The following is a 25,520-nucleotide window of genomic DNA, read 5'->3' as shown; positions in this document are numbered from 1 at the left end:
TTCAACCTTCTCTACAGAGTCCAAGATACGTTATTTAAACAGCCCATACTCTTGCTATCACACACAAACCAAGAAATTCGCTCTTAGTCTCTCTCTCTTTCTCTCTTAGTTACACAAAGATAGTTCTAAGTTCCCTCTCTCTCTCTCTTTCTTTTTTGTAATGGTTGGTTGATTAGATTACGAAAATGTAATACAAAGCAAAGGTCACATGACCAGCTATACAAACATGTACATAGAGGCTGTCAGACCGCACACACTAAATGGCCACATGAGGCATGCCCACCGTACGACGAGCATGTAACCACAGGTCAGCTTGCGCCCTGGTGATAACATGTGCATCGATCAAAGAAGAAACTTGCCAAAGCAATAGACCACGAACACACTGGACAAGACCTTTCACCCCTGATTGTGAATCAAAGATGAAAGCATTTTGCATGAGCCAATTATGCCAAAGACCCCACCATCAAAAGAAAACAAAGAAGACCTCATGTTGCTGATTGCTCCCCCCAGGCTGATCATGTCCAAATACCCACTGCCTGGGTGACAAAGTGTGTCCAGTCACCATTTGCCACATTGAAGAGATGAACTCCCATATCTGGCGAGCCACCGAGCAAGAAATAAACCTATGCCGACTAGATTCTGGACAAGTCTAGCAGAAGAAACAGTTGCCATCTTCGACGCCGAAGGGCAATGGCCAAAGGTAGGCCCCCAACCATGACTCACCAAATAAACACTTTGCCTTGAAAAGGAAGCTTGGAATGCCAACCACAGAATAGGATGCGCTCCACCAGGAGGTTGTTTTCTTAACATTCCATACTTTATTAGCTTTTTCTGCAAGCCATATCTTCTCTTGGACCAAAAGATGATATACAACACTAGCGGAAGCCTTCTACAACCTGGTCTTGCGACCCAACACCCAATCATCCCATGCATGAGAAGAATCCATCCTAGGAAGGCGCCCCAAAGTCTGCACTTGTTGCTGCAACTGCAACCAAATACACATGTAACCTCGGGGCACACGAAATCTATGACGAGCACGGCGGAATGATAACATTCACAGCCGCCTGGGCAACGAAGTATCAGGCTTCCTCACAACACCCAGTCTCGCCATACGATTGAATTACCGTCTACAATTATTCTTCTCTGGCCAAGTAATCACACGAGAGGTGGCCAATACCTCTACAAGCAAGGAGTTCTCATCTCGACGAGAACCTGGAGGTCTCCAAGAAGTGATCCGTAACACCTACAATGATTTAACCAAATCATCCAACAAAGGAGACGCAGATACATGCACAGATTGTGAAGCATTTAGAACATCCCACCAAGATGCAACAATCCGGGTCTTCACATGCACAATACCCACATTCTACAAAATGCAACAATCATGTCTATCCATGGCTGGGAATCAGCACACATAGCCTGAAGTGAAGTCCACCTATGGGCAAGAAGGTGTACCCAAACATCCAACAGAGCTGCCCCTCCCAATCTCTTTGGGGTGGTAATATGCTTCCATGAAACCCAAGTCAATCCTGGATTATTGCCTTTCTTTTTCCACAACATGAATCGAAGCGGCTAGGTGAGAGCTGTCAAAGCCTTTCGAGACCAAGGAAGTAAGGGCAAGAAATAAGAAAGCATAGCTAGCATAATGACCTGTGCCACTTTCATCCGGGTGTGAAACGGCCATGCCTGAGACTTCCAGTACACAAACTTATCCGAAGACCATTCTAAAAGTTGTTTGTTGGTGACATCCACCCCAATAGGATAGCCCAAGTGACGTACAATGGTCCCACGTGGCACAACATGACCCTGCCAAACCAAGCTCCTGTAAATCTCTCTCTGTGCAACTAAGAAGGGCTGACTTCTGGGTATTTATATACCCAGAAGCTTTCGCAAACAAAGACCAAGCTGCCATTGCCCTCTTAATGTTGGCTTTGTTGCCTTTAAGAAACATAAATGAATCATCAGCCACTGCTTGACCCACCAATTGCGGCAAAGTTAGCCCAACCACCTTCCCCTCCTGAGCCAACTGAGTAAGCAAAGTAAGCATGGGATGGGTGACCAAAGCAAATAGCAAAGGGCTCAACGGGCATCCTTGCCGCAGAGAGCGAGTAAGGGACATTGGGGACGTAACTCCACCATTCATCATAATCCGAGAGTGAGATCCATGGCTGAGAGTGTAGATCAAATGAGACATACGTGGCGAAAAACCCATAGAATGCATCAATTCAGCAAGGAAAGACCAGCTGACATGATCAAAGGCTTTCTCCAGCTGTACCATCACCACCTCCTGCTTTGTTTTCCTTGCATAATCAATGCCTATTTGAACATTAAGGATATTATGCAAGATATTGCGCCCCTTTATAAACCCATACTAAGCAAGGTGTATGAAGTCCAACAGAAACTTGTGCAATCTGTTTACCAAGACTTTAGAGAAAACCTTATACATACAACCCATCAAAGAGATAGACCTCCAATGTTTTAAAGCAAAGGGAGAAGGCACCTTTGGCAACAACCGAATCACCCCCACTTTCCAAGAATCTGACATAGCTCCAGATTGCAGATTCTCCTAGCAAATGGATGTCAATGGACCCTTCAACTGATCTGCATACTTGGAAAACTATTCATTAGTAATGCCATGGATCTCAGTCTCTCTCTCTCTCAAGTTTTGACTCTCACCTAGAGGGTTAGGCCTTGGAAAATGAATCTTGAAGAAAATGCTTGAATGCCAAAGAGAGAAGGAGATGACCCAAGCTAATTATTGGTGGCAGGAAGTGGACATTTTGACCAAGTATGAAGGTAAAAAAGGGGGTGCCAAGAGGTTTAAATGCCGGTATTGCGGACTTGAGGTGGGTCTCCTGATCAAGTAAAAGCCCATTTACTTGGTCTCGATGGATATGACATCGGAAAGTGTAAGCACATCCCCACAGCTGAAGCTGCAAAGATGAAGCCTGATTATCAAATGTAACCTGTTCCAGGGAGTCAAAGAGAGACTCAAGCTATATCCGGAACTCCAACAAATGCGACCTCCTCCCACTAAGGGTCATGGACGTAGCCAAAGCTCAAGGAGTCAAGGGAGTGCAACCGCCATGTTTAGAGCATCTTCCACCACCATTGATGGTACTCCATCCCAAACAAAAGGTAAACAAAGCAACCTTCATACTCCATGGCATCCTTAAGGAAAGCACAAGTACATGCAGTTGTTGCCCACTTTTTGTACTCATGTGGTGTCCCTTTTAATGTGGGCCGATCTCCTTTCTTCAAGGAGATGGTGGCTGAAATTTCAGCCTTTGGTCCAAGCACCCAAATATGATGCATTGTGTGAAAGACTTTTGCAAGATGATGCCTTAGTTCCTATGAAAGAAAAATGGAACATCTATGGGGTGTCTTTGATGGGAGATGGCTGGAGTGATATATGCAGCCACTCTTTACAGGGTGTCCTTGCATCATGCCGGGAAAGGCTTTGTACATAGAGTCCACAGAATGTGGCGTGCACCAAAAAACAGCACCTGTTCTTTGTGAAATGTGAAGGTAGTGGAGTATGTGGGGCCAAATACATTTGTACAATTTGTATCTGATTTGGAGAGTACTAACAAAGCTGCAGAGGCATTATTAGAGCAGATATATTCACATGTGACATGGAGTCCATGCATGGCACATTTTTCAGACAACTTGTTAAAGGATTGGGAAGTTGCCTTGGGTCAAAGGCTCAATTGATATAGGCAAGGAAATTATCACATTCATCACATGCCATTACTTCTCCTTAGCATTGCATCGAAAGTTCGCAAAAGAAAGAGCTTCTCAAATACTCTGAGACTCGCTCTGCCTATAACTTTCTTGTGCTTCGTCATCTCTATAGCCAAAAACCGGCTTTGAAGCAAATGGTGGCCAACCCAGAGTGGGCAACTTCGCCTACTTCGAAGGCAACATTGGGCAACTCTATTTCAGTACTATCACACAAGATGATTTTCGGCTTGAAGTGAAGGATCTGCTTTGTATTTGCTTGTCAATTGTAAATCTCTAGCGCTTGGTGGATGGAGATGTACCGTACATGGGAAATATTTAGGAGGCAATGGATCACATGTTTGAAACATCCGCACCATTGAGACTGATCAAGCAAGGCTTCAAGAGCTAGAGTAACTTGTTGTTGGCAAATGGAACCTACCAGTACTATTCTCCACTTCACAGTGCTGCATATGTGTTGGACACTGAGTTTCAACACAAGGGAAGACAGCAACAGGTAGATGGCGAGGTAGTTCGGTGTTGGAACTCCACCCTTCATAGGTTGATTAGTTCTCCTAAGCAACATCAAATTGTGAAGGACCAACTTGCAAGCTATCGAGGCAAGGAGGGCATGTTTGGATGGAGCGAAGCTCAGCATGACAGGTAATCTTAAGGCTTTTAAAAATGTATCATACAATTAACTTTGCAAATCTCTTGATAATAGATATGAACATAGAGCTTATCATTGTGTATTTCTTAAATTTCAGGTTCCATGTTGGTGCTGTAACTTGGTGGGAGAACTATAGAGATGATTCTCCTCAGCTCCAAAACTTGGCCATTCGAATATTGAGCCAAGTTTGCTCTTGCTCGGCATTGGAGCGATTGTGGAGCACCTTTACCCACATCCACACAAAGAAGAGAAACCAGGTTAGAACTCAAAAAGCAGATGATCGCGTCTTTGTTAGTATACCCGGTATTTATACATCAGCTTTCACAAGTCCGATGAAGATGCTGGTACACTACAAGAGATTCTAGAGGCTGGAGAGGATGTTGACAATGAGCCTACAGAGGCCCAAGAAGATGTTCCAACCAATCATGATGAGTCATAAGACTTTGAGGAATAGGAAATGTTCAATCCTGAGGGTCACGCTATAGAATCTCTGTCTTAGATTTTAGAGTGTAGAGTCTACACTCTAAAATCTTTTTGTTTTGTGTGTGGAGTTTGGATTTTGAAATGCTAAGTTTAATTGTTTCAATTTATTGTTATACGACCCGTTGCATGGCATTTCCGTTTCCCTCCATTCGACAAATCCGTTTCCGTTTCCATTTTCGTTTCTATTTCCCAGTTTCCCACAACTGTGATGACAATTAGAAAGAAGGAAGTGGATCTCCCACTTTTTAGTCTAAGCTTGAACAAATCCGGGCATTTTTTCTCCCACCCAAATAAAGGTTCAGGATGATAAGAAGAACAGGTTTGTTGCATGAGTTGCATGGGTTGTTGTTGATATTGTCGCTGTTGAAATTGATGATTCATTTGTACAATCGAATAAGGCATTTGGTTTATGTATGCTAAAAGTTGCTCAAGAATGGGTGGGCCAGAGAAGCCACATTGTTGTCACCCCACCTCGAGGTTTTCCGCTAGGTAGCTGCCAATGGTTTGCCCTTGGACTTTGCGCTGCTCTGTTCAATCTGAACCGCATGCTCTTGTTCCTCTTGAAATGATGGAGTAGGATTGGCGTTGTCCATGATATCCCCCAATCAGGAAATCGAGAAAGAGAGAGAGAAAGAAAGAAAGCTGTATTAACGTCTACTAGAGGCCGAACTCGACCTACGAGACAAATCAATGTACAACTGTCAATGTCCTCTGGATGTCCAGAAAAAAAAAGGACAAAATGAACATGAAATAAACTATGAAAGTGCTAAGCTAGTGGGGGGGTGTGATGGATGGAGCACTACTGCTAGAGGCTCAATATGCAACCTATATGCGTAGGGTATACAAGAATGCAATGCAAATCTGTCTAGCTCCAACCAGTACCATAATGCGGGTGTAATATGTGATACATAGGCGATGGCGAGGCAAAAATACCTTGGAGCATGATCTCCGGGTGTGAGTGTAATGAGCTAGCTGCTCCTGGATATGGTGCTGATGTCGAGCCCGTATCTCTGTGATCTCCCTCTGATGTAGTCTGGGAGCCTGGTGCTCTCAGTCTCCGTCTGGCTCGGAGGTCCGCAGTGCGCTGAAGTGTAACCCCCTCCTGTGTCATGGTAGGCACTAGGATAGATCTCTGGAAGAAATCAGTGAGTTGGAGCTGTCGCCCACCTCTCCCTGTGGTATGAGTCTGTAGCAGTGTCTCTCTGTGGCGTTGTGTCTCTAGCAAGAACTGGCCAAATCTGCGCTGATCTGCGAACTCCATGATCTGGCGGAGTGAGGGATGTCCACTGAAGATGGAGGTGTCTCTCTCTCTAATGACACTATATGCTCTGCATCTACATACATAATGCTCCTCACTCTCAACCTCCTCCTAGCATAGTCTGCATATCCTCTCTGCTATGGGGATCCGTGCTGCCCTACCTGCCTCAATCTCAAGCTGGTGTGATGACACTCTGAGCTGGCCAATCGCCACTCGGGCACTGTGAGGCACGTACACATCCATATATCCGGGTCGCTGAACGAATCCATCCACTGAGATACGCATAAACTGATCTCTGTAGTATAGCATCTTCCGCGGTAGAGGCTGACTGGGTGTAATCCAAGTCTCATGGGTGTATCGCTGCCATAAATCATGCTGAAGGACTCTGTTCCTCTCACTGTGAGAGAGGTGGATGTGTGCTGCATGTATATCATACTGGAAAGGTGGCAAGTGATCTATGTGGAGACCATGCTGAGTGAGCCACTGTATCATCTGTGAATACCATGATCTCCTATCTCCACTCTCTGTGAGCTACCTGGACGCCTCAAAAGCTCTACGTGAGAGTCGATCTAATGGCATATCTCTGATCCCCTGTATGAAGCAAATCGTCTCGAAGGATATCATGCGGTACTAAAGGTTTGCTGCGGATCATCCGTGAGAGCATCAAAATCTGAGGGAACTCTATCTATGTCCATGTAGCCAAACCTGGTGCCCATATTGCTGCTGCATACATCAATGCTGGAAGCCATCCCTTAGTACGGGGCTCCTGGAAGTGTGCCTGGTGACGCTGGCGTTCCAAAATTGCTAGTGCTGCGTACCCTCGTGTCACTCTGTCTCTGGCTGCCTGTGCCATAGAGAATCTCCCTGATCAGCTGGTAAATGTGACCCCAAGGTATACATATGAGCCCAACACCTCTACCTGTCCCCGGGCTAGTGTAAGGATAGTCTGGCATCTGACTGCTGCTGATGTATGAAAGACCATAACCTTCGTTTTCCCAAGGTTCACTGTGAGTCCTCGCTCCGCACAGAAAGTATCAAGGGCCAGTAGATGCCTTTGTAGCCCTGTCCGAGTATCCGACACAAGAATGATATCATCAGCATATAGTAGAATGTGTATAGTCGTACCTGAGATGTCAATCCCAGAGCCTCCTCCGTGTATGATGTAGTCTGCTACCTCGTCGATGTATAAGCCAAAGAGTGTCGGGGAGAGAGGGCAGCCCTGCTTCACACCAATGGTGCTGGCAATCATATCTGATAGTCCCCCTGGGCATCTAACGCGTCCAAACACTTGCTCATATAATCTGTAAATCCCCCACATCATGTCGGGGGGTATGCCCAGTGCTGCGGATCATCCGTGAGAGCATGAGAATCTGAGGCCTCTCTATCTGAGACCATGTGGAGGTGGCGAGCCTAGGTGCCCAAGGGCCTATGAGACCAAAAGTAATACAATGGTACCAAAAGTAATACAAGGGTCTCATAGACCCCAAGGGCCTATGAGACCAAAAGTAATACAATGGTACCATGGATATACTGAGCCATGGAAAACTGAAAGAAAAAGTAAAATGAAAACATATGACAGTACATGTGATCAACAGATGATCCTGTGTAGAGTGAGATATGCTTGTGATCAGCTAATGTCGATACCCGCCTCAGCCGGAACCAATCTGATGGTGGAGTGAATGTCAGGCCTCTATGATGGGAGCGTGACATGTCGGCGGAGAACCTCACGAATCCGTCTCTATGTGGTGGAGGGTCCTCATGCTCTGAGTTGGGGACGTCTAGCTCGCAAAATGGATCGAGCTCTCTCACTAAGAACTCCTCTGGGCGTGGAGCTGGACTGTGGGTACATGTGGTGGGCTCTGTGTCATAGTAGAGGAACTGTTGTGGGCAATGGATGCCAATGTGGATGTATGTACCACAAAAAATCTTTGATGGCTCTCTGTGAGGTGTCCTGTCGGAGCCGGAGTTCTCTCTTAGCATGTTGCCTCAACACTACATCCCTGTGTCGTCTGAGCTCCATCAAGTACATGCCCAAGCACCTCTCATCCTCAAACTGTATCACCCGTGTGAGTGGTCCGAATCCCTCTCGGGAGAGGCAATGGAATCTCCCCCGTATCTCATAGTAAGCCGGGCAACTGAGCATATAATGGGCCTCATCCTCTACTACTACTATGATGCATACTGTGCATGTCCTCTCCTCATGTGGGATATCCTCAGCTCTGCCAGTCTCTACTCTGAGGCGGTGGGAGGATACCCTGAGCTAAGCTGAGAGAGAGAGAGAGAGAGAGAGAGAGAGAGAGAGAAAGAAAGAAAAAAAGATATATTAACGTTTGCAAAAGGCCAAAATTGGCCTATGAGACAAGCAAGTAGTACAATGATGTTCCTCCAGTCATCGAGAGGAAAATGTGGAGTGAGAATAAAATGTACAAGTATGACAACACGACCATAGGGGACTCAATAGTGGTGTACAAACGAGAGGATTTGTTCGACAATCTCTTCTTGTCTCTCTTTGGTTGCAAAAGTCTCTTGAAGCTCTTCATTAACTTTATCTTTATTCTCGTGGATGGAGTACTAGGGCTACTAATGCATCTCTATATGCTGAAGGGAGATACAAGTATGATATGTTATCTACTCCTAACTCCATCCAATCCCATAGTCTGGGTACAATATGTCATACATCCGATCTGAGGATGCCGTAAATGTCTGAACATGCGTCCTGGATCAGAGCGAAAATGTGCCAGCTGCTCCTGGACCTCCTGCTGGTGTCGAAACCGGATAGCCGCGATCTCTCTGTGGTGTAGCCGTGGTGTCTGGTAGTCGGCTAGTCTGGGTCGTCGCCTAGCTCGAATCTCCTCCGCTTGCTGAGATGTCACTCCCAATGTATGTGGCTGGGCTACTGGTGCCAATCTCTGGAAGAAGTCAGTCAACTGGGACTGTCTTCCTCCGCTATGATGTGCCGGTGTCTGAAGTAAGATCTCCCTGTGTCTCTGTAGTGCTAGTAGTAGTCTGCCTAGCTGTCTCTGGTCCGATCTCTCCCAGATCTGTCTAAGTGATGTGGTTCCTCTAAAAACCTCAGGATAGCATGCCCTGATCTCCTACAAAGCACCACACTGGCAAACGAAATGCTCCTCTGTCTCTACCCCCGTCTGGCATAATCTGCAAATGCGCTCTGCTCGAGGGATGTGTGCTGCTCTCCCAGTCTCGATCTCTACTTGGTGTGATGAGACCCTTAGTCGCCCAATGGCTACTCTGGCTCCATGTGATAAGTGGACCTCCAAGTATCGTGGTCGCCGGATGAAGCCGTCTGTGGAGGTGCTCAAGAAGTGGTCTCTGTAGTAGAGCATCTTCGTCGGGAGTGGCTGACTGGGAGATAGCCAAGTCTCCTGTATGTGGCCCTGCCAAATGTCATGTCTCATGACTCTATTCCTCTCTGTCTGAGAGAGGCGTCTGTGTGGTGCAGCTAGGTCATACTGTAAGGGTGGTAATCTGTCAATATCAATCATGTGTGATGATATCCACTGTACCGCCTGGGAGTACCATGACCAGGTATGTCCCTCCTCAGCAAGCAGTCTGGATGCCTCAAAAGCAGTCCGAGATACCCGATTTAGTGGGAGCTCCCGCATCCTGTATATAAAAGATATAGTCTAGAACATGGCCTCTACTAACATAGGTGGTACAACAAACTCCGCTCGAAGGATATCATGTGGTACTAAAGGTTTGCTGCGGATCATCCGTGAGAGCATCAAAATCTGAGGGAACTCTATCTGTGTCCATGTAGCCAAACCTGGTGCCCATACTGCTGCTGCATACATCAATGCTGGAAGCCATCCCTTAGTACGGGGCTCCTGGAAGTGTGCCTGGTGACGCTGGCGTTCCAAAATTGCTAGTGCTGTGTACCCTCGTGTCACTCTGTCTCTGGCTGCCTGTGCCATAGAGAATCTCCCTGATCAGCTGGTAAATGTGACCCCAAGGTATACATATGAGCCCAACACCTCTACCTGTCCCCGGGCTAGTGTAAGGATAGTCTGGCATCTGACTGCTGCTGATGTATGAAAGACCATAACCTTCGTTTTCCCAAGGTTCACTGTGAGTCCTCGCTCCGCACAGAAAGTATCAAGGGCCAATAGATGCCTTTGTAGCCCTGTCCGAGTATCCGACACAAGAATGATATCATCAGCATATAGTAGAATGTGTATAGTCGTACCTGAGATGTCAATCCCAGAGCCTCCTCCGTGTATGATGTAATCTGCTACCTCGTCGATGTATAAGCCAAAGAGTGTCGGGGAGAGAGGGCAGCCCTGCTTCACACCAATGGTGCTGGCAATCATATCTGATAGTCCCCCTGGGCATCTAACGCGTCCAAACACTTGCTCATATAATCTGTAAATCCCCCAGCGGGGGGTATGCCCAGTGTCTGTAAGCGGTGGAAGAAGCGCTCTCTCCGGACTGTGTCAAAGGCTTTGCGGAAGTCCACAAAACAGCAATAGAGTCTTTGTCTCCGTGCCCGAGTTTGGTCAATCAGGCATCTCAAGGTGAAAATGTGATCAATAGTAGAGAAGGCTCGCCGAAAACCTGCCTAACCAGGGGCACGAAGCCCCTCCCTCTCAGCGTGTGTGCTCAATTCTGCCTCCAGGATAGCCCCATAGAGTTTGGCCAAGGTATGACCAATCATGATAGCCCTGTAATTACCGGGGTCCAACATGTCCCCAGCTTTGTGGATCGGTACAATAGTGTGCATCGTCCACTCAGCCGGGAAACCTTCTACCAGAGACCTGTTAAAGAGGTAAGCAATAAAAGGAGAGAGTGTGTCAGCTGCATAAATGAAATGCTCACCCTGTAAGCCGGTGTGATCCTTTGCTCTCCCATGTTGGAATCTATGTATAGCTCGAGATACCCTATCGGTAGTAAAGAAAACCGATGAGGTCGGTGGAGTCTCGGTGGGGCGAGGGATGAGTGGCTGGTGCGGAACATCATAAAGCCTTTCTGCATAACTCTGCCAGCGTTGAGGATCAGTAATCGGGGTGGGGGGGCGTGGCTCTCTTAGTCGTCGCCAAGCAGTGGCTGCATCTTTGCTCATGAGCATGTGGTAGATGTCCCAGTATTGAGTCTCCTCATATGTGCGTCGCTTACGGCGTGTAAGAGACCGCATCTGTCTACTGGCCTGCTGCTGTGTTATTTCCCTTTTCGCTATCTGGGCTCGGAGATGTCGATGAAGCTCTCTGCACTCATTATCATACCATCTATTCTGGGGCATGTCCCCGGATCTAGGTGGCTTCCCTGTCTGGAGATGGTGTGGAAAGCTGTGGCTAGCTGCTGTGTGTAGTATGTGTGAAAGTTGGGCCGTTAGTACATCGATGGGTGCTGTAGGGTCCATACCAAAGAGGCCATCATGTACTTTTGAATCATAAATGTCTGCAAGCTCCGGGGTAAAGTGGAAGATGGTACGAGATGCCTGAGTGGTCGGGGGTGGAAGATCAAGAGAGCTCCTAAGAGAAAAAGCCAAATAAGTATGGTCCGCACCAATGGGGCATGTAGGGATAGTGAAAGAGTCTATCAGGTCTGTGCTCTCCCGCGAGCCCAATATGTAGTCCACAGTGCTGCTGCCTCCTGATGATGGGAAACATGTGAGTCTTCCCGATTCTGGCCATTGTGACATCCCGTTATAAATAACGAGATGGTGTCTAGCTCCCAGGTCCAGAAGGTGTTGCCCATAACCTGTACTGTCTGGCCCACTGTCCTCTGGAATCCTCGTGGTCCCTGCATCTACATCGTCTAGTGCCTGTAGGATGAGGGGATCTGTGAAGTCGAATGATTCACACTGTCGATTCTGTGTGCATGCATTGAAGTCCCCCATCAGGAGAACCTCCCCCCATGGTCGAATAGTGTAGGATATCTGCGGATAGAGAGGCGTATGGAGACTCACTAGGAAGGGCCCCTCTCTCCTCTCCTCCTCCAATCTGGTCCTCCATGTGACCTGTGTTGAATCTCGACCCCTTCGGCGGGAAGTAGCATATTGCCAAGTAAACTGTTCTCACCTCTGAAAGCTGTAGGCTAATCCACATGTAGCGTGCCTCTGGGTCTCTCGACACCACCCTGATACGCTGGTGTAGTGCTCGTCTGAATAGTATAGCGATCCCACCTGAGCCTCTGGAAGTGCCCTGTCGCATCCCTTGTCTATACACTGATTCCCACTGGTACCCTGCTACCCGTGGTAAGCCTCTCTCTGGGCTTTCATGTGTCTCTGTCAGAAACATGATGTCCCGGTTCTCCATAACCTCCTCTAGTCTACCTGGATGTGTCCATAGAGCCCCATTGCAGTTCCAAACTGCTGCATATATCTCCTTGTGCTTCTTGATAATTTCCTATGTCCCATAGGCCATATGGCGCTATGCCACCATCTTGCCCTCTATGTATACATGGCCGTCTCTGTAATGTGCCTTTTTCCCTTCAGCACGTGTTGCTTTAATTTGTGCCATGCATGATTTCCTATGTTGTCTCTGCATCCAAGTTAGGTCATCATCAAAGTAGACGGGGTCCCCTGGTAGGTTTCTCAGAATAACTCTCTATCTCATGAAGGTTTGCCTGCTCACTTCGTCTGTGAACTGTAGCACTAGGGCTTTACTTTGGGTGGGGTCCTTGGGTGGGGCTGTCCTCCATATCTTGGTGAATGGAAGTGGTGCATCCTCCGCATGGCCTAATTTTATGCATAAGAAAGAAAGAGAAAGTTATATTAACGTCTAAAAAAGGCCAAAACGACCTATGAGACCAAAAGGATTATGGAATACATCACCATGTGTACTAAAATGAAAGAAAATGACAAAGCTAAAACGCTTAAGCTGAGATGCCAAGTCTGATCCATGTACAAAGAGCATAAGGCTCGCATATCATCCTTTAAGGTATCCCGCATAGAGAGAGAAAAAAAGAAAGAAAGAAAGTTATATTAACGTCTATGGAAGACCCCAAGGGCCTATGAGACCAAAAGTAATACAATGGTACCATGGATATACTAAAGCCATGGAAAACTGAAAGAAAGAAAACATCTGACAGTACATGTGATCAATAGATGATCCTGTGTAGAGTGAGATATGCTATGATCAGCTAACGATGATACCCGCCTAGGCTAGAACCGATCTAATGATGGAGTGAATGTCAGGCCTCTCTGATGGGAGCATGTCATCTCAATGGAGAACCTCATGAATCTATCTCTGTGTGGTGGAGGGACCTAATGCTCTAGGTCGGGGATGTCTCGCTCGCAGAACGGATCGAGCTCTCTCACTAAGAACTCCTATGGGGCGTGGAGCTCGAGCGGGCTCTGATGTGGTAGTAGAGGAATTGTTGTGGGCAGTGGATTCCGATGTGGATGTGTGTACCACAAAGAAATCTGTGATGGCTCTCTGTGAGGTGTCTTGTCGGAGCCGGGACTATCTCTTAGCATGCTACCAAGCTACTCCATACATCAAGGCTCTTGTGACGAGGGTGTCAAAAAGCCAGCCCTTCGTCCTGGACTCCTGGAAATGTGCCTGGAGGCACTGCCGCTCAAGTAAGGCTGCATATCCCCGCATCACTCTAGCATGTGCTGCGGGAAGCATGGTAAAGCGTGGGCCACTGAAAGTGACACCAAGGTAGACATAGGATGAGACAATCTCCACAGGATCCCCTCTATATGTGAAGCTCAATCAGGATGTGACGGGGCGAGAGGTATTGAGGACCATTACCTTGGTTTTACCAAGGTTAACAAAGAGGTCCCGCTGAGTGCAAAAGTCATGTAAGGCATCCAACTGTCTCTGAAGCCCTTCGACTGAGTCTGAGAGGAGGACGATGTCATCTGCATAAAGTAGTATGGGGATCAATATGCCTGCCAATGTGGGACCAGCCCCGCCTAATCCATCAATGAAGCTCGAGATCTCATCAATGTAGAGGCCGAAAAGAGGGGGTGATAGAGGGCAGCCCTGTTTCACCCCAATGGTGCTGGAAATCTCCTCTGATGTACCTCCTGGGGCTCTCACTCGTCCGGTGACGGACTCATAGAGGGCGATGATGCTCCAAACCATGTCAGATGGGACTCCGATTTCCTGTAGACGGTGTAAGAGGCGGGCTTGGGGTACAGTATCAAAAGCTTTGCAGAAATCCACAAAGCAACAGTAAATCCTCTGGTGTCGTGCTCTACCCTCTTCGATGATGGCATGGAGGGTGAAGATGTGGTCAAGGGTAGAGTAGCTCCTCCGAAAGCCAGCCAGTCCTGAGGCTCTGCATCCCTGGCTCTGTGCAAATGAACTAAGCTCCGCCTCTAGCACTGATCCATAGAGCTTGGCCAATGTGTGGCCAATCATGATCGTCCTATAATTATTAGGATCAAGTGGATCTCCGGCTTTGAGGATGGGGGTGCTGGTGTTGGTGGACCAAGAGGGTGGAAATCCTTCACAAAGGGCTCTATTGAACATGTAGGCCAGTAGAGGCGCTACGGTATCATGGGCATGCGAGATGTACTCGGCAGTGAGTCCCTCATGATCCTGGGCTCGCCCATTGCGTAGTCTACGAATGGCCTTGAGGACCATGCCCTTTGTGAAGAAGGTGGAGGTGGTGGGGCGGGGGTATGGTGGTGGGGATAGGGGTGGCTGATGGGGGATATGATAGAGGACCGTGCATAGGAGTGCCATGTGTCTGGGCTAATGATAGGTGTGGGAGGGCAATGTTCTCGGAGTTTCCTCCATGCCTCTTTGCAGTTCGGCCCTAAGAAAAGTCGCTATAACTCATCCTCTTTCCAGGCATAGAACTCCCATTTCTTGCGTCGGGTGAGCCGTTGAGAAATCCGTTGCGCTTGGCGCTTCATGATTTGCCGAATCCGTACCTCATGCTTAAGACGGGAGCGTGTGGCCCGACATTCGTCATCATACCAACAGTTCAGGGGCATGGAACCGCAAGGTGGCTTGGAGGTAGACCACCGCGTGCACATGAAAGAAGTTGTGGCGGATGTGTGGAGTATGGTTGTGAGGGTGGATAGGGGGACAGTAGGTTCCACGTCCTGGAGTTGGCGGTAGATGTGGTTGGAGTAAACAAGGTCAAGCTCGTGATCAAAGAGGACCTGAGTGTAATGTGAGATGGGGGGAGGTGGTGGAGGGACGGGTGGTGTGCACGTAAGAGTGAAAGAGAGGTAGGTATGGTCAGCTTCAAAAGGGGGTGGCGGAATGGAGAAGTCGAGGATAAGGTGTGCCAAAGCCGGAGATCCCATAAGGTAGTCCACAATGCTAGTACCTCCTGAGCGAGGGAAGGAGGTGAAGGGCGCCAGAGGAGGGCCATCCGGACATCACGTTATAGATAACGAGACCATGTGCAGCTCCCAGCTCTAAGAAATATCTCCCGGACACTGTGACCTCCTCACGGTCCTGTGATGATCGCTGCAGCCCTGTGTCAGTGATGTCCAGCTCTTGTAGTCTGATAGGGTCGTCTAGATCGAGTAGCGGGACCTGCTGACTTCCCGTCTTGGCGTTGAAATTCCCGAGTAGGAGGACTTCCCCCAACTGTGAGAACTCCATGATATCCTCATATAATGGTAAGTAGGGTGACTGGCCATGTTGTGCGGCATAAGGGGAGTGGCGTGGTGCAAAATAACACACAGCAATGTGGATGACTCTCTCACTGCTAAGTTGTAGCTGCACCCAAAGATATCGTGCATCCTCGTCCTTCTGGACGATGCTGAGAATCTGTCGGAGATGGGATCTAAAATGGACAGCTACCCCCCTAGAGCCACGTACTCCTCCTGATGTGCGGGTCTCGCCTCGAAAAGCTGACTCCCACTCATACCCGGCTATGTATGGTAAGCCCCTCTCAGGGCTCTGATGAGTCTCTGTAAAAAAAAAATGACACCCTGCCTGTGAGAATCTCGCTCAAGCCTCCTGGATTCGACCAGAGCATGCCATTGCAGTTCCATACTGCCAACCCCAGGTGTTTGGTCTCATAGACCCCGCGTCCCTATTTGGGACGGCGCTCAGTGATAATGACTCTTACCATCTCTGTAGATAGCCTACTTGCCTGCTGCGGGCCTCATGAACAGTCACCATCGCCTCACGCCAGTGTGCCACCTGTGCTAGAGTGAGATCATCTCCCATGTACACCTGTGTGCCCTTGAGGGCAGCCCGCCTGTTTGCTGGTGGCATCAAGGAATCTAATGATGAGGGGTCGCTCTCGTGTCATATCCTTTCCTAACCTGCATGTGTCTGCAAAGGGGGGGGGGGGGAGGGGGGGGGGGCCGCGACTAGCATCCGACAAAGTGTCATGGCATCCTCCTTTGGGGAAGCCCCCGCCTGTAGCCCCCGTACTCGCACATGGAGGGCCCTATCCTTCCTGCGTTTCTCCTCCTCGAGAGTCTCATGTATGCTGCTCTGCGGGGGTTTGTGCTTCTTCACCACCTCCACCCAATCTTTCTTTGTGGTCTGCAGTTCTTCCCGCAGCTTATCACTTGCAGCTTTCAACTGCTCCAAGTCAGTCCTTAAACACTCCTGAATATTCAGTTCCCCTTCCTCCACTGTGTGGTCCTTGACCGTAGCCTTTAGGGCTTCCATTTCTGCCCGGAGTTCCCCTATCATTAGGGCAGCTTCTGGCATTCCTGTTTGTTGCAGCTGGGTCTCTTTCAACATCTGAATCACCTCTTCCTAGTGGTTCACTTGGGCTGTCAATTCTTCAATCCTGTTGTTCTTTCCTTGTATCTCCTTGCGGGGCCTTCCAACTGTTTTTCATGTTGGTTCAGGACCCTGTCCAGCACCTTCTTTTGTTCGCCCAGTAATTTCTTGGTGTTGTCCTCCACTGTCTTGATGTATGCCTCCAGCTCCTGTAGGTTCATTGTGTTATTTCCCCTAGTTGCTGCCTTGGGGGCCTGAGCAAGGGCAGGTGGGAAAAGGGAAGGCGGAACACGCAGTGGAAGTGTGCCTGTGTACAGCAGGGGCGCAGGGCGGAACACGCAGTATTTCTGGCAGCGCAAGTACAGCGCGAGCAGGTCAGCACAGCAGCGCTGCCAGCAGGGGTGCGCAGTGTAAGCAGGGCAGCGGCGAACAGCGCGAGAGAGCGAGGGAGACCACCAGCGAGCAGCGAAGGAGCAAAGGTGTCACACCATGGACACCAGCGTGCAGCGAGAGAGAGAGAGAGAGAGAGAGAGATTAAACGTCGTCAAAAGATCATAAGGTCTATGAGACATTAGGGATTACAAAGATTGTGTTACAAAAAACAGGCAAACTGATGAAAAAGAAAAAATAATGCTGCCTAGCTAAACATGTGCACATCATGTACCTGGTGTGTCCATGCCATCCACATCGACATCTATGAGGTGAGACACATCCACTGCTAGGGGGGGCAGTTCCGATACTGCTCAAGTATGTCCCAGATTTGGAGCTGCTGTGTCGAGGGTCTGCATCTGGTGGGCGTGGACGTCGAGCCCGTCGGATTTGGCATGCTCTCTCAATGGTGACCCTGTAACGTACCCATCTTCACTAATAAAGAAATGTCCATGTAATTATGAGTTTTTATAGTATAAATATCAATGATTTAATTATTTGAGTCATTTCCACTTAGAATCTTCAAATTCTGAGCCCAAATTTGGAATCTGCGCGCGATTTTACCCTAATATGGGATTTTACAGCATCCAAAACGGACACCGGATCAAGCTTATACGCTAATTTCAATCATTTTAGTTATAAAACGGCGACCTTTAAACCTTAATAAATGCACGACCGCACGTCCGTTTGACGAACGGTCTGAACCCCTGCGACCAGGAGAACCTCCCGGACAAAAAAAATTTTCGCCCCCCGGGGCGGTCCGGCACGCAAATCGAGGCGGGCGCCCCAAATTTGGGTACCCCGCCCCAAATTTTGGTCCGTACACACTTACTAGGGCGCCCGTACAATGGCCACCCAAGTACCAAAGGACGGCCGCCCACTGTTTGGTCCACGCATACCCTTGGGCGGACACCCGGACACCCAGACCGGATAAGGTACATGCGTACCACTCCTTTCCCAGGCAACCAGCACCGTACCTTTCCCGTAGACCCATGCAGGCCACTGATCCATAGCCTTTGAAGGTACACCGTCCTTTCGTCCTTCCTTTGCGCATCGCCCGCACCCTCACCCCTCAGCTATATAAACCCCCGGGGTGCTCTTCAGTTGGCACGCACTTCTGTGTAGCGTATGCCCTGTTGTGCTGCTGTCCGTACCGCCGTAGCGTACTTGCTGCAAGTACAGCCGCCCTTGCAGCCACCCCTCTCACAGCCCCTCATTTGGCTCTTTTCAGATAAGCCAATTTTCCTCCATCCTCCTCTTGCCATGGACCAGTGTCCTTAACTCTTCTCCCCCCCCCCCCCCCCCCCCCCCCCCCCCCCCCGTGTGAATAGACTTACAGAGAGGCTTGCAGCCACCCCTCCCAGCCCTCTCCACGTTTTTGCCTTTGGCCTTAAGGACACCCTCACAATTCCCCCCCCCCCCCCCCCCCCCCCCCATTTGCGTAGACTTTAGTAAGGGATTTTTTACTCAAGCAAGGGTTCGTGCGCCATTTTCTTTTGCTCATACGGTGAGCAAACGAGCTCGGAATTCAGATCCGACTGAAGCGTTTCGATCGCAGCAGCGAGCTCTACAAGGCGACACCTACGATGGCCTCATCTCGGAGACGGCAAAATATTGCCTCAAGAGGCGCACGTAACAACGAGATGGAGGGAGATGCGCCCAACGCGGCTCCAGTCCCTTTTCAAGCCGCTCAAGGAAACGGTGGCCAGGTTAGATTGGTTAATTTTCAAAAGAAGAGATTTTTTTTCTTAATTTAGTATTTATAAATGGTGTCTTTTCCTCTTAAAACGACGACATAAAAATTATATGAAATTATGAATTATGTGATGTTGTTTTCGATAAATTACGTGAAATTGCTATCTTCATGAATTGTGAATGCTATGCTTAGAAAATTGCATTGAAGATTGTTATCTTTGGAATTCAAGATTTTTTTTGGCTTCAACGCTAACTCCGTTCCGTGCTTGTGTAGCCGGGCGGCGTCGTTAGCAAAGCCCGGTAATGGTCCAAGGTATCCCTCATACCTTTGGAGGAATAAGGATCGCCGATTGAGGCGAGAGATTATGAGGCTGCCTAGTTCTGAGGGCCCAGGCTAGTGCGGTAAATAAGCCCACCCTAGTGCGCAGACATCCCTCTGAGGGGCGGGAGGATCGAGCGATGGAGCCTGAGAGGGCGACAGGCCGGCTTGAGTCCTCGCCAGCGGCCGACGATGAGGTGTATGGTCCCGTAGGGTTTTGCCCAGCATGTAGAGGCTGGAAGGCCGAATTCTAGATCATCGGCAGAATAAGAATAAGAGAGCCGGATTGGCTTGTATGGAAATGGATTCATGTATAAACTTTTTATATAATTGCATCTTGTCTTTGGTATGATTGTATTGTGTAAGAAGGCTGTTATAACGAACCTTGTGAAGAAGGGCCCTAATTAAGGAATATGCTTATTTATGTCAAACAGTGTGGTAGTATTAATTAGAAAACAAATTGATGCGTGAGTAGGGTGGAAAGTGGGAGGATGGAATGCCCTGACGGCACCATCCTACGGATGGGTGGACCCGATTAGTCGGGTAGCTTTCCAACAAATTAAGTGGAAGCCCTACGTTAGATAGTTAGGTTCTTGGGCAACTCTATTCAAGAGACTAGGTCAGCGGCTGTGCCTTGCATAAGATGAGGAAAAAAGCGTTGTCCCTAGAAATCAAGTCTAAGTAGTTGCCCAATTTTTGATCAATTGCCCTATGGGTGATTTGATGTTTAGGAAATCACGCTCCCCCTGCGGGATAGAGCTAGGTCATACCTATGAATCGTATCCTTGAATCTCTACAGGGTCAAGGTGTCGATGAATAGGAAATTTTTTCTAAGATAAGACTTAGCGGACTATCTTAAGTGTTTCTCCCATTTTTAGAGGGAGGAACCTTACAATTGGTATCAGAGCAAGTTTGACTCCTAGGAATTGCAGTTTAAGGATTGTTTTGTAATAAATGTTTTACCTAACATAATGCTAATTAGTAAAGACATCCTACTAAAACAAATAAGATTGAAATGATGTTTGAATGCTTGTAGGAAGAGGAAGATGCCTACTCCAAATTTCTAGTTTTCCAATGCATCTTCGAGACTGCTAGTCACTCCTCGAATTTCGAGTTTCGCGACACCATGATGCAGATATTAGAGAAGATATCCCTCCCTCATTTCTCTCGTATTCAGAGAGGATGGGGCAGAGATTTCTGGAGTCGTGGGCCGAGATACTTCTTCATCCGAGCAGATCAGACTGGGAACCTCACCACCGACCTTAAGCGGATTCGTTGGATTGAGAAGCTGAAGATGGTCCGCTTATTTTGGTTCGTCGGTACCCCCAGGGATGACACCTCGGTGACTATAGATGGGGTTCGCATACCTCAGGATCGTTGGGTGTATGACAAAGTGATGCAGGTCTTACCTGCTGATAGAGTAGCAGTGTTAGGACCCACCCCGATCCAGAGTTTACCACCCTTACCATCAGTTTTTAGAGTCTTAGAAACTACAGCGGAACCCCCATATTTCACATATGTGGACCGCTCTACCCTTATGTCACAGTGAAGCCTAGGAATTTCCCTTGATGTCAAATAAGACTAATTATATTAGTCTCAGATCTTTGTAATAAAACTTGTCCTTGTAAATATTTGGAAATAAAATAATTTCAATGTTTTACTCTCCAAAAATTAAGCGTTGTGCAAATATGAATCTTGTAATCTTAAAAATTGTTTTTACGATGATGGCCAGGATGACCACCCTCCTCTTCCCAATGCGCTTTATACCGATACCCAGGAGAAGAAGCTCCTGCTCAAGCAAATGCAACCTCCCTCCTTTAAAGGAGAAGGTTCAAAGGTTGAGAAGGATGCTGAAGTCTGGATTGAGGCGATGGACGATTATTTCTCTGCTGCCGGTACTGGAGTAGCAAATCAGTCTATGCTCGCACGGTTTCGCCTCACTGGAGATGCTAAACTATGGTGGAAACAGTGGTGCCGTGACAAGGAGGTCACCGAGCATTCTCAAACGTGGGAAGACATCAAGCAGGCAGTGAAGGAAAGATATCTTCCTCCATCCCATGAGTCCATAAAGATGAATGAGTTTTTTAGTCTTAGACAGTGCACCTTAACTCTTGAGGATTACTATTCCAAATTTATTACCCTTCGGAAGTATGCCCCAGCTATGACTACTTCCCAGCAAGTGGCTCGTTTCTGCCAAGGGCTAAATGAACCCCTAGATTCCCGCCTTGAAGCAATGAGGCCAACCACTTTACAGGATGCTCTAATACGGGCAAAGCCCCTTGTGAAAGAAATGAAGGCTAACAAACCGAAGAATCAAAAGAGATCTTACCCTGAGGCAAACCTTAGAGATCAACCCTACAAGAAACCTCAACAGAATTTCCCCTACTACAACAGAGGGCGACAAGGCAACTCTTTTGCCCCCCGCTCGTATGCTGCTTCTTCTAGAGAAGGCCCTCTGTGTTTTGAGTGCAATGAGCCGGGACACTTTAGAGCCAACTGTCCCAAGTTGGCAACATCATTCCCCCAAGGTAACAGAGGAAATCAAGGCCGTGGAACCCCTACCCACCAAGGTGCAAGAGGCAGTGGTCGTGGCAGAGGCCGCGGAGGAACAGTTGCTAGAACTGCCTGTGTTATAAGTGAAGAACCAACCTTGGAAGAGGCTGAAGAAGAGCGCGCCACCGTCCATGCGGCGGTAGAACACCAAGGTCCGAATAAACAATTTGGTGTAATCCAAACCCCCGCCACTCATCACGGTAAGCCATTTCAGCTTTTGATTGATTGTGGCAGTACCCATTCATTCCTTTCTCCTAGGTGCTTGCAAAAATTAAACTTGAGTCAAAAATCAGCTAGAAAAATGATTGTAGAGTTAGCCAGTGGGAAAGAAGTAATATCTCGCCACTCTATAGGAAACCTTGATTTTGAACTGGGTAATGAGCAAACTCATGGTCACTTTAGAGTCTTGCCACTAGGAATTTATGATGGAATCCTTGGGATGGATTGGTTAATTGCAAACAAAGCTAGCATTCATTGTAGCCAGGGGAGTATCACTTTTGAAAATGAGCATGGCCAAGTAATATCTGTTCAGGGAATCACAGGAAAACCTAAGTCTAGAGTAGTCAAGGCAAAACATCTTCTCAAGGGAACACGTAAGGGTCAGCAAGTTTTCTTAGTCAAACTCAACAAAGTCTTTGAACCTAGTATGGAGACAGAACCCTCTTGGCTCCAAGAATTCTCTGACATCTTCCCTGACGAGCTTACAGGATTACCACCTCCTCGAGAAGTCGACCATGAGATCGAGGTGATCCCTGGAGCTCAACCCGTCTCAAAAACTCCCTATAAAATGTCCCTACCTGAAGCCATTGAACTTAAGGAGCAACTTTCCCAACTCATTGAACAAGGATTTGTACGCCCCAGTAGCTCTCCGTGGGGAGCACCTGTTCTTTTCCAAAAAAAGAAGGACGGGACTCTCCGCCTCTGCATAGATTATCGAGGGCTAAATCAAGTCACTGTCAAGAATAAGTATCCTATTCCTCGCATCGATGAACTTCTTGACAGGCTTCATGGGGCCAAAGTCTTTTCAAAAATAGATTTGAGGTCTGGTTACTATCAGATCAGAGTCAAGGAAGAAGATATACCCAAAACAGCCTTCAATACCCGTTATGGCCACTATGAGTTTACTGTAATGTCATTCGGGTTAACCAATGCTCCTGCAACCTTCAACCGCCTAATGCAAGATATATTTCGCCCATACTTGGATGAGTTTGTGCTTGTTTTCTTTGATGACATCCTAATCTATTCCAAATCAATGGAAGAGCATGAGGAGCATGTGCGTAGAGTTCTGCAATTACTGCGCAGACACAAACTCTATGCCAAGAAGAGCAAATGTACCTTCTTTACTCAGCAAATTGAGTATCTTGGATTCATCGTCTCCAAGGATGGCATCTCAGTAGACCCTGCCAAGGTCAAGGATATTCTAGATTGGCCACCCCCTAAATCAGTTCGTGAAGTTCGTGGATTCTTGGGAATCACGGGTTGGTATAGGATTTTTATCAAAGATTATGCCTTGGTAGCTGCACCCTTGACAGATCTTCTTAAGAAGGATTGCAAAATAGTGTGGCTGCCTATCCATCAAAACAGCTTTGATCAGCTGAAAGTCATTATTACTTCTGCCCCAGTCTTAAAGCTTCCTGATTTCTCCAAGGAATTTGAAGTGGTTACCGATGCTAGTAGTCTAGCACTTGGTGGTGTCTTAGGCCAAGAAGGAAGACCAGTCGCTTATACTTCCCGCAAGCTGAAGCAATATGAAGCAAACTATGCCACCCATGATTTGGAACTCTTAGCAGTTGTTCATTGCCTCAAATTATGGAGACATTATCTCTTGGGAGGCAAATTCCTGCTTGTAACTGACCACAAAAGTCTAAAGTGGATCTTCACCCAGCCTAACCTCAACATGCGGCAAAGAAGATGGATTGAAATTCTACAAGAATATGATTTCGACATCAAATTCCGCCCTGGGAAAGATAATGTGGTAGCTGATGCACTTAGCCGCAAATCTTTCTTGAATGCAATTTCAATGCCAAATAATCCCATACTGGTCAAGGTGGAAGAAGTCTCATCTCATGACCCAGATTATCAAAGGATGATAAAGTTAGTAGAAGAAGGGGGACATTCAGAGAAAGAGAAGAATCTTATCAAGGGATACTCCACTCATGAAGGAAGCCTCTACTTCAATCACAGGCTATGTATCCCTAAGGATCCTGCTTTAAAGAAACTAATCCTCCATGAAGCTCATGATAGCCCTGCTGCAGGACACCCAGGTTATGCAAAAACATTAAATGCAGTAAGAAGGAGCTTTCATTGGGCAGGCTTGAAAAGTGATGTGCTTCGGTACTTGAAACAATGTCTCTCATGCCAAAGGATCAAGGCTGAAAGAATCAAGATGCCTGGAAAGCTTCAACCCTTAGATATTCCCCAAATGAAGTGGGAGTGCATTAGTATGGATTTTGTCACAAGTCTCCCCACTGTTCAAGGAGGATATGACTCCATTCTAGTAGTAGTAGACTTACTTACCAAAGTAGCTCACCTTATACCGGCAAAGAAGACCTTCAAAGCTTCTGATGTTGCTCGTATATTCATCAAGGAAGTCTTCAAACTTCATGGTCTCCCAAAAAGGATAGTAAGTGATCGGGATTCTGACTTCACCTCAAAATTCTGGCAGTCTTTATTTCAAGCTCTGGGGACTCAGCTTTGCTTTAGCACAGCTTATCATCCAGAGACCGATGGCCAGACTGAAAGAGTCAATCAAGTAATTGAAGACATTCTCAGAGCATACTGTGGACGGGAACCCAGAAGGTGGATTCAATACCTTCCTCTGGTGGAATTCGCCTACAATGCGCCTTATCATCAAAGCATAGGAATGTCACCATTCAAAGCACTCTATGGGCAAGAATGCTTGTCTCCTCTAAATTTCTCTGATCCGACCATAAGAGTTGAGGCATCCAGGAAAATGCTCGAAGAGATGGAGGAACAAACCAAAGCTATCCAAAGGATATTAAAGCTGCCCAAGACCGACAAAAGCATTATGCTGACAACAAGAGGTCTGAAAGGATCTTCAAGGAAGGAGACAAAGTTCTTCTACGAGTGCGCCCCAAACGAAGTTCTCTATCACTTGGGAAATATAAGAAGCTCAGCCCTAGGTATTGTGGTCCTTATACAGTTATTCAAGTGTCTAGGTAAAAGTGCTTATAAACTCCAACTTCCAGCCCATATCAAAGTCCATAATGTATTTCATGTAAGTCTGTTAAAGCCTTATGTCCCCAGTCTCGATCATATTCTTGATGATGAACAAGTTGTAATCCCTACTCAAGGAGTCCTTGAATTACAGCCCAATAGCATCATAGATTCTAGGGAAAGGCAACTCCGAAATAGAACTCTTGTAGAACATCTAGTTCAGTGGAAAGATTACCCTGAAGAGGATGCAACTTGGGAAGATGAAGCTACACTCTTAAAGGATTATCCCCAATTCATGACGAGATGAGGACATCTCGATTTCTTTAAGGGGGGAAGGATGTAACGTACCCATCTTCACTAATAAAGAAATGTCCATGTAATTATGAGTTTTTATAGTATAAATATCAATGATTTAATTATTTGAGTCATTTCCACTTAGAATCTTCAAATTCTGAGCCCAAATTTGGAATCTGCGCGCGATTTTACCCTAATATGGGATTTTACAGCATCCAAAACGGACACCGGATCAAGCTTATACGCTAATTTCAATCATTTTAGTTATAAAACGGCGACCTTTAAACCTTAATAAATGCACGACCG

At 47.3% G+C, this 25,520-nt stretch overlaps 1 protein-coding gene and 1 pseudogene across 2 annotated transcripts in view; both read right to left on the bottom strand.

Moving 5' to 3' along the window:
- Positions 1–25,520, bottom strand: part of LOC147630353 (translation factor GUF1 homolog, chloroplastic-like) — a 97,091-nt gene that overhangs the window by 19,823 nt on the left and 51,748 nt on the right. The gene's annotated exons all lie outside the window — the stretch shown is intronic.
- LOC147630354 (uncharacterized) lies at positions 4,973–12,619 on the bottom strand (annotated as a pseudogene).

This window comes from Cibotium barometz, chromosome 16 (genome assembly GCF_041138505.1).
Source record: "Cibotium barometz isolate CiBa-2024 chromosome 16, ASM4113850v1, whole genome shotgun sequence".
NCBI lineage: Eukaryota > Viridiplantae > Streptophyta > Polypodiopsida > Cyatheales > Cibotiaceae > Cibotium > Cibotium barometz.
This window is presented reverse-complemented; position numbering and strand designations above follow the sequence as displayed.